The sequence below is a fragment of the Bidens hawaiensis genome, unplaced genomic scaffold (genome assembly GCF_021521415.1).
Source record: "Bidens hawaiensis isolate Kalapana, Puna unplaced genomic scaffold, B.hawaiensis_p1.1 tig00012472_1, whole genome shotgun sequence".
Lineage (NCBI taxonomy): Eukaryota > Viridiplantae > Streptophyta > Magnoliopsida > Asterales > Asteraceae > Bidens > Bidens hawaiensis.
Window position 1 is genome coordinate 554079 of NW_027492020.1, and position 10451 is coordinate 564529.

Sequence of the window (10451 nt, forward strand, 5' to 3'; positions counted from 1 at the left end):
CCCGTTTAGAATATGTAGGGATTTTTATTAGGTTTCCAACACTTATGACTTAATTTTCAAACGGGATTTTCAAAACATAATATATATTAGTTGAATAAGTTCATTCTCAATTTATATGTGTATATTTATATATTGTGTATTCGTATATTTTTATTTCATTAAAACGTGTGTGTGTAATTGTGTATATAATTAAATAACATCTATTAACTTTCACTCTTGTTTTTTTATAGAAATTGAGGAAACAATAAACTAATAAAAGGAAAAGATAATGAATTTTATATTATGATTGATTTATTTCATTTTTAGTTTTGGTTGCTGTATTACGATTTTGGTATTATAGATAATTGATTGTCGATACCGTACCGTTACCGATACCTAGTTTAGTGGAGTTTTTTTTTTAAAAAAAAAGAGCAAAGAGGTACCAAAACGAGTATCATACTCAAAGTACTTGTACTCGTACCTGTACCGGTACCCTATAATTCGGTTACGAGTATGGGTACTAAGATTTACTGTTTTGAGGTACGGGTACTATCGGGTACATGTACGGATATAGGTACAGGTACGGTCCCGATCTCATCCTATTTGTGTGTCATATATTATAATATATTGATATAATAAAAAAATCATCACATATTTCACTCATAAGAAATCTTTTAATTAAGTTTTAATAAAAAATACATATATTAATTAACTTTTTATATTTTTGGAACTGTAAACTTATTAAAAAAAACTAGTAAAAAAGTGGAAATTGAATGAAAGAAAACAAGACTTACATTATAAAACTACTTTTAGAGCCCGTGTAACACACTGGATGATCTATATAATAAAGTTACAAGTAAAACAATACATAATATATATAGAAAAATTTATTGCATCTTTGCATGTATCACTATACATAAATTGATTTTATTTATATCACAAAATGATTTTTTTTAAAAAATAAAATGAACTTAATAAAAAAAATTATGCACGTGCAAAACATACCAAAAAACACTCCATATATTGAAAATTTATTCTCAGTATCATATATGTATAATTGAAAGAAAGTTGGTTATAAACCAATTTCTGAGAGTATTTCTCATATAATAATAGTTTTGAGCTCTACCATGAAATTTTTTTTGATAAGTTTGAGGGGCTTCCTGACTTTGCCAATTAGCAAAAAAAATAACAGGTTAACCCGTTCAAATTTTGTGAATGTTTTGCTTCACATGAACATAGTTTTGTACAACGTGCTTCACATACAACATTCTGATCACTATTCAAGTAAAGTCAATGCTGACACAAATGTTTCTAATTTGATAAAAGTTAGAAGCATTAATAGGGCTGGAGGTGGCATGTCTGAAATGTCATTTTTTCCTAAATTTTAATAGTCATGGAAAAAATAATCAATGTGCAAAATCCCGAATTTTTTGACTATTTCCAAAATGTCTTTTAAAATAAATTTGAAACCCAATCACATTTAAAATTTTAACTTTAATTTGTTTTACATTTTTAAGTCAAAACTTTGAACCCCTAACAAGTTTGACGATGAATCTATTTACATTCTCAAAATTTAAAAATATTCAGTTTACCCATTTTTTACCCGTAACAAATTTGAGCTAAATGTAGTTAATTTGTACCAAACGATCTATTTACCAACTTTTAACTAGTAACAATCAAAATTTAAATTCCACAAAAACCCGAAGCAATCCTTGATAAAAAAAACCCAAGAAACTAAATATAATAAACTTTATTATATTTGAAAGTAATTGGTATATATTATCCTTACAATTTAACGCATATACGTATAGTTTACTAAATTAAGCGAAAAAATAAATAGATAGATTTAAATCATATATTTATAATTTATAAATTTATATGACAAATGTACAAAAATCAATAGATAAATGGATTATTTTGAAAAAATGGATCAACTTTTAAGCAAATATTTATAATTTAATGAGTAAAAAATTAATTCGTAATTTGAAAGCATATTAGAGTTTTTTTTTGTTTTTTTTATTTACAATATTCAATAATATACATAGTATAATATTTTAATGATAACATTTAAAATTATATTCTTTCAATAAATATGGTTTGTTGTTAATTTTTAGATTTCACCAAGTACGTTGTGAAATATACTCTAACAATGTGTAGTAGTATAATATGTAAATATTAATTTTTATAAAAGTGTATAGGTATAATATAAATAGAGGTTAAAAAAAAGTGAATAAATAATATTAATGAAGTGTTAAAGGAAAGTAAATAATTATTGATTTATGACATATATTAGTTTTGGAGGGAAAAAAATGGCGAGGATTAACCACAAACTGACACGTGTCTATAATTATTTTACTTTATTAGAATAGGTAGATGAGAAAATTCCCAAAATAGTCCATTTATAGAATGTGGTTCCAAGTTTGTCCCTCCAAATTCAAGTTTCCAACTTTGTCCCTTTGGTATCTCGTCGCCGGCGATATGTTAGCGAACACCGACGATGTGTTAACATAACATAGGGTTGACAATGCGTTATGTTGCTAACATAGGGTAGCAGCGATACATTAATGTTTGAAGCATGGGTTCCACGATGCGTTAGCTGATAACGCATCGCTGCTACCCTATGTTAGCAACATAAACGTATCTCGTCGCCGGCGACATGTTAGCGAACACCGACGATGTGTTAACATAACATGGGGTTGACGATGCGTTTATGTTGCTAACATAGGGTAACATCGATGCGTTATTATCAACTAACGCATCGATGCTACCCTATGTTAGCAACATAACGTGTCACACCCCGACCAAAGGCGGAACATGTCGGGGTACAACGTGATTGGACAAATACACAAGACACTATTTAAAGTGACAATATTCATTTAACTCATTTTATTTCAACAAATCGATAAACAACACTTCTCGTATACACAAACAAACTGAATACAAGTAATAATTATATTGTTCGTTTTGCTAATATCCTAAAGGTCTTGGTAACGTTTTCCGTCAAGCACTCGAGTCAACAAAAGTCAAACCTGTAACATTTCATAAAATAAAGTTTGTCAACACAAAGGTTGGTGAGCAATTCATAAGTTTGAGCACATAAGTGTATAGTATGAAAATCCACAAAACTTGTATACAAAACAATAAATAAGAGCTATAAACTAGAATAAATAGTTATCGCTAAACAAGTTAGCGACACCTAGCTATTGGCAATTAGTCTAGGATTTTATGACAGTTGCTAATAAGCTTACATTAGCACCACCTAACTACAAGGGGAAGCCGAGTAGTCTAGGATTTATAGTTATCGTTAATAGCATACGTTAACGACACCTTGCCATTGCCAAATGGTATAGGATTTATAGTTTCACCATCCAAAAGCTGTAAACACATAGTCAAATAAGCATACAACACCAAATCGAGCAATTATTCAAGTAAGGTATACAATCACGTGTGTGGGTTGAAGATGCAAGTAATTAAAGCATTTAGTTTGATAAGTATGAAATGTCACCCCAAAACGAAAGATGGAAAAAGGGGTATGAAAGTACTCACCTCGATTGATGAACCGATAAATAAATAGATAAATAAATGAAGCTCGAACGGTAAACGAACAGATCCGACTTGAAACGATAAACACCTTAGCTAAAATAAATAATGTAATATATATTAATGAACTTGAAGCCATAATGAAACTATATTGGAAACATTGAATGAGACGGTTCGGTTGTTAATCGGGTTACCGGTTAATTTGTTAACGATTAAGGACTCACACTTAATTGATAATTAAAATAAAAATAATATTATTTTATTGAGGCTTTTAATTAGCTAAACTAATATTAAAAAGGACAAGACGGGTTTTTAATCAATGGTTCGGTTTTATAAAAAAATGAATTGATAATCAAGTTTATAATAATATTATTAATGATAATGATAGTAATGATAATAATAGTTTTAGAACATGTTATGAATATATATATATATAGATATATAAGATAATAATGATAATAAAAATGATAATAATAATAATAACAATAATTATTATTAATAATGCTAATAATATTAGTTTAAGAATAACGATCTTAGTATTAGTTAAAATGTTGTTGATAAAAATAATAATAATAATAAATAATATTGATAGTAAATAATGATATTATACTCGATATCGGTTTGATTTATAAACGAATTCATAAAATAGCTATAATGATATTATTGCTAATAATTGATGATAATAATATGAAGATAATAATAAGATGATCTTTAATAATATTAATAACTTTAATATTTATAATAATAATGATAATAATAATAATAGTTTTGTTAAAAGATAATAGTAATAATAATAATATTAATAATCTTGTTAATAATAATAATAATGATAATACTATATCTAGTTAATAATAATAATAATAATCTTTACATATTTATTATGTTAATACTAATAGTAATAATAAATTTATTAAGTATAACAAGAAACAATACCAAAAACCGATCTAGGATAACCCGAACCCGAGACCTCTAATTTAACAAACGTACCAACCAAACCGAACCAAAATAACTAAACCCAAAAACTTATTATATCCATTTCCCGGGTATTCATCTTTTACCCAATTCATACCAACAACGCAAACCCGATTCGTTTCAAAGTATTTGACCAAAAACATAACCGATACTACCAAGCCAATTATTAACAATCTAATTCTGACAAATCGATATATGAAAGATTAACAATACCAAACCCCAAATTATATACCTTTTTCGTGTTCACGAGTTGTGGTTCGATATCGGGAAGCAAACGAACAGAACCCGCTGGAGACGAAGCAACAACAGCCGCCGGAAAACGAAGGCTGAGAGAGAGAGAGAGAGCTGCGAGAGAGAGATAACACAGAGAGAGAGAGAGAGAGATAGAGTGAGCCGAGAGAGATAGAGAGAAAGCCGAGAGAGATAGAGAGAGAGAAAGCCGAGAGAGACAGAGAGGTAGAGAAAGAGAGAGGGAGCGACTGAGAGAGAGAGTTGCGGGACAAAGTGACCACGGCGGCCGGTTTTCCAGTCGCCGGAAAAGCGAAGGAGGGGAGGCTCGCCGGAAAACGAAGGGAGAAAGGGGAGGGTGGTGGCTGCGGTGAACAGGGGAGAGTGAGGTGGTGGTGCGGTGGAGAGGTGGTGGCCGACAGCTTCTTTGCCGGAAATCGGCTTCGCCGGAAATCGGTTGGGGGGGGGGGGGGTGTGGCGGCTGGTGGTTATAATAAAAATAGGGTTAGGGTTTTTAATATATATATATGGTATATAAATGTTACATTTTAGCCCCTCAAGTTCTAATTGTTTTACAAAAATGGTATAAAACTTAATAAAAGTTAATATAGGTTCAAAAATGGCAAAGATTACCCCTTACAACTTATAAACTAATTTTTATGTTAAATGAACAACGATTTGTACACGCCTACATGATGGGTTTGAAGTATAACTTATTAAAATAAAGCGTGAAAGAAAATCGAAATCCGAATTTGACGAATGTCACATAACGCATCACCGCTACCCTATGTTAGCAACATAACGCATCGCCAACACAGATTCCAGCCACGTGTCGTTATCCTATTTGTTTCAGTAACGCATTGTCGGTGTTCGCTATCATGTCGTCGGCGACGAGATACCAAAGAGACAAAGTTGGAAACTTGAATTAGTGGGGATAATCTTGGAAACACATTCTCTAAATGGGCTATTATGGGAATTTTCCCTTATAAAATTACATCAATGTTTTTACTGATATTTTTTGAATAAGCAACGAATTTATCCAAAAAAAACCCAATGATTTGGATTTGATATCTGTCACAGTTTTGGAGAAGCAAACTGTCTTGTTTGAGAAGATGACTTCGTTTCTAGTCTTTCACATATACCGACACATCGTGAAAATAATCCCTACAAAACCTTGCTTTTGTGAGTCCCCAAATTGTTAGTTTCATCGTATTAAAGCAAGTCAGGCACCAATAAGACAAAGATGCGAGGAAAGTGACACCAATTATTAACAAATTGGCAGACTAACGTGGCAAATTAAATAATAAGACGCGAGAAGATAACCACTCATTTATTTGTATTCACCATATAATCTACAAGCCACTGAACCCACCTCAATAATGTATCTTTTGGATAAAGCCATGATAATCGATAGTATATCCAATTCCGCATTCCATGCATAAATATTAACTTTTTTAGGCACTCAACTAGTTCCCTTAGAAATAAATGAAGCACCCAAATTTGAATTATTGAACAAGATCTTTTTCTTGGAGGACACCGAGAAAATTCATGAAAGCTCATTAGGTCAAACCCTCCGGTTGTTGCTTAAAGAGACTTGTTGCAACAAATTTAAACAACCCAAGAGTTCACGTGATTCACATTCGTTCAAGTTCTTTCGCTTCCACCGCCATTTCCAAATCGTGGTGTTGACGGTCCTCTCATACCACGAAATCATCAAACACGCCTTAACCTTTTCACTAAAGAACAGATTAGGAAAATATAACTCTTTCTGGATCTTGAGAAATGAGGATCAATTCAAAACATGTTTTATATCCTACTCTCATCTTCCCTTTGATAAGACTCCCCATGTTAAGATTGGAAAAAAAGCAAGTTGGGCTTCCAATTTAGCTATGGTGATTTTTAGACTGCGAGAGAGTAGGCCACGATCTATTGAAAGAATGAAGAATGTAACGTTAAAATCACCTTTCTTCAAAGAGCACTCGGTTCATTCTTGAATCTCCATCATCACTTAGTAAGGAGAGTTACGTTAGCATTCCTAAGAGGGATCAGACCCAAACCACTCGCCTCTTTAGAAGTCACCCGGTTCCAGTTCACCCAATACGTATATTACTTGAGGGTCGATGCTAGTAACAAATTAAATTAAGTAACAAATTAAATCATTTATTTCTGTCATAACTATGCGATCATTAATTATTTGAGGTTCGATGTCAGTAATAATATTTATAACAATGTCCATATTCGGTCTACAAGACATTAGACAAAATGCATGGTAGGCCCAAATCTTGTCAACTTTTGAGAGAATGTATTCAAAATTATATTTGTATCCTCCCCTTAAGACATTTTTGCTATGTATAATTTTTTAAGGTAAATTGGATTGGTTAATTCCATATTTTTTTATTGCAATGATAATTTCAAATTAGAATGTCTTTGTTGGTGGTCTCACATTTTAATAAATATTTTGTTTTCTGGATCTCTGTTAAAAAAATTACCTTGATATATGAAAGAATGTAATGGAGTTAAACGGGTCGACCCGCTGGCTCTAAACATGTTTTATAGCCTCTTTTTTTCCCTGCTTTTAGGTAAGCGTGTTTTAGTTTTCGAAGCTATGATGATTGATTGTCTCTCGATCACCAAAATCTGAGCTTCAGTAATGATTTCACAACACGGGGATTAAAATATAATGAGTCTTAATCATTAGATTATAACTTTATTATAAAATAATATCATATCATATATATGCGAAGTTGATGCAAAATATAACTTTATGACCAAAAGCATATCTCAAACTAAAGTATGATTAGTTATCACCAACTAGTGTCATGTTTGAGAGCATTTATTCTAATGACCATGACATCCATGCAATGCACTTTTTTGAGTGTTGGTTAAAATTTAAAAATCTCTCATATAATTGTAGCCATGGGTGGATCTACTACCAAGTGATCATCATATATGTATGTTATATATTATTCCATATTCATTTTATTTGTTATATATGCATTTGACACTCAGGTGATAGCAATCATTTACCATACATTATCAGAACAATATCAGTAAAAATAATAAATTTAATTTGGTGTGGTATTTGTAAGTTGTAACATTTACTAAAATATATTTATATCTAACACCATATATATATATATATATATATATATATATATATATATATAATATGAGTGCAAACTTATGCAATTGACACCAATATATCAAGTACAAAATTACATGCAATTTGATTTAAATGAAGGTATGGTGAGTTGGAAAAGCATACATATGTTAACTCCTGAAAAATATTGAAACCACACAAATGATATCAATCTTGAAAGATGCCCTTAATAATTAAGCAAAAGTGGTGTAGGCATTGAATGTTCACTCATAGTGCTCCACCATATTCACCTTCATTTCAACTTTCTTCTCTTACTCTTTCTACTTATATTTGTTTATTTGATGAAATGGAATCTTGTTGTAGCCATTCTTCCAACTTTTACTTTGTCATATTGCTTATTAGAATACCCACTCTAATTGGCATCTCATTAGACCAATGGTTTCATCATCTTTTTGTGTCTCTTTACATCTTTTTAATTCCATACAATGGTGAGGCCTTTTATGTCTTTTTATGTTACCATTTCAATTCCATGATCAAAGTTCATACCAAAAGTTGAGCTTGATTCTTTATGGCATGGAGAGAGGAACATGTCATAGTGTCACCATTCACTTTCTAGCATCTTCTATGTGGGATGGTGTGGGCTAATCTCCACTAGGTTTGGTTATATTTGCTATACATATCATCTAATTAGATCTTCCCAATTAAATAGTGGTCAAGACGTGTCACAAGACAATTCACTTGTGTGTGCGTGTGTGTGTTTGTTTGGGCACGAGGGGTAATCATAAAACCTCAAGTAAAATTCTTATACAACTGATAACCATACATTGTTGACATGTGATAACTCATAATTACAACTCTTGTAAAACGGTTTTTGAAATATTGAATAAGTTTTGAGGTTATGAGCAGACATAGGTGAATAGACCCTTACAAAACCGGTTAAAAACACATTACGATCAGAAGTCATTTCAGTGACTGATGTATTGAAGATTTGAACACAACTCGTGTAAGACTTTGTTAATATAAATCTTGATTGTTTCAAACAAAGTATCGACACTAGTTATAGTTCATATGGCAACATAGTTAGCAATATGTGTTCTTACTCAATAGTTTTGGACAATTAATTAAGTTAATTATACACAAGTGATAGTAAAGGTGTGCATGGGTCGGTTTTGGATTCAAGGATAATTTGAACCAAAACCGCAATTTTAGTTTTACGGTCTCAGTAATCCGGTCGGTTTTGGTTTTCAGTTTTATGTATGCGTTCAGTTCTATTATGAGTTGGCTTCAGCTTTACACTTGGGTAGAAAAAATGGCTCAAAATAACATATTTGGGCTATAAACTTTTGGCTTAAAAACTTCGTCACCTATTTATGAATTTGATATTGAAATTTTGACCCAAAATAATGAATTTGAGACATAGATCCAACAACAAATATTCAAACAAGTTCAGTGCGGTCAAGTTTGGTTTTGGAATGAGGTAATAACCAAAATCGAACTGTAATTTTTTATTAGAATAATCCTAGAAACCTTGGATTATTAGTTTGGGCTGATTATTTTGAAGTACTTTTATCAGTTAATTGGTTTCTTTTTCTTTTTTTTTTTGAAATGCAATATCATAGTGTAAGCATATTCCTATAACCGGTTTTTTTTGCTAACCGGTTTTTCGGTTAGGGTAGTAACCGGTTTTGACCGGCTGGAGAAGCGGTTTTGACCGGTTAGGCCGGACCGGTTAACCGGTTAATAACCGGTTTTTTATAAAATAATAACTAAAAAAATCGGTTAACCGGTTCTAACGGTTTTGAAATCAAATATACAAACCGGTTACTAACCGGCGGTTAGGATCGGTTAGTAACCAGTTAGAACTGGACCGGTTACTAACCGGTTATAAAATCGGTTAGAAACCGGTTATGATGTGCACCTCTATATAGGAATATAGGTCCCATCACAAAGATATTGGCATTGAATCTCGAGAGAGAGGAAGCTCAAAAGAGTAGGTGGGCTGAAGCCTGAACATGTGGTTGGTGTCATTTGGGTTGGCCAGGCCCAACTGGTGAATTTGATAAGGAAGATGCTAAAAGATATCCTGGATATCTTTTAGCATCTTCCTTATCAAATTCACCAGTTGGGCCTGGCCAACCCAAATGACACCAACCACATGTTAATATAGGATATCTTTTAGCATCTTCCTTATCAAATTCACCAGTTGGGCCTGGCCAACCCAAATGACACCAACCACATGTTCAGGCTTCAGCCCACCTACTCTTTTGAGCTTCCTCTCTCTCGATATTCAATGCCAATATCTTTGTGATGGGTTTGGTGGCCAATGGCCGATGATATTATTATGTGATGGGCTTAATTTTAGTAAATAACAGATATTATTATTATTATTATTATTATTATTAATTGTTTTACCCACTACTATACAATAGTTGTTTTCTTAACAATATATGATAAATTTATTGTTTTTATATTTTGCTTAATTATTAAATATTATTTTTTCATTAATTACTTATATAGTACACTGGTTTTAAGTTAGCATGATTTAAAACTAAATAAATTTGAATTTTTATATACTTTTTTTGGGTGATAAAAATGATCTACATTTTTATAAACTAGGTTCTAATGGTTTCAC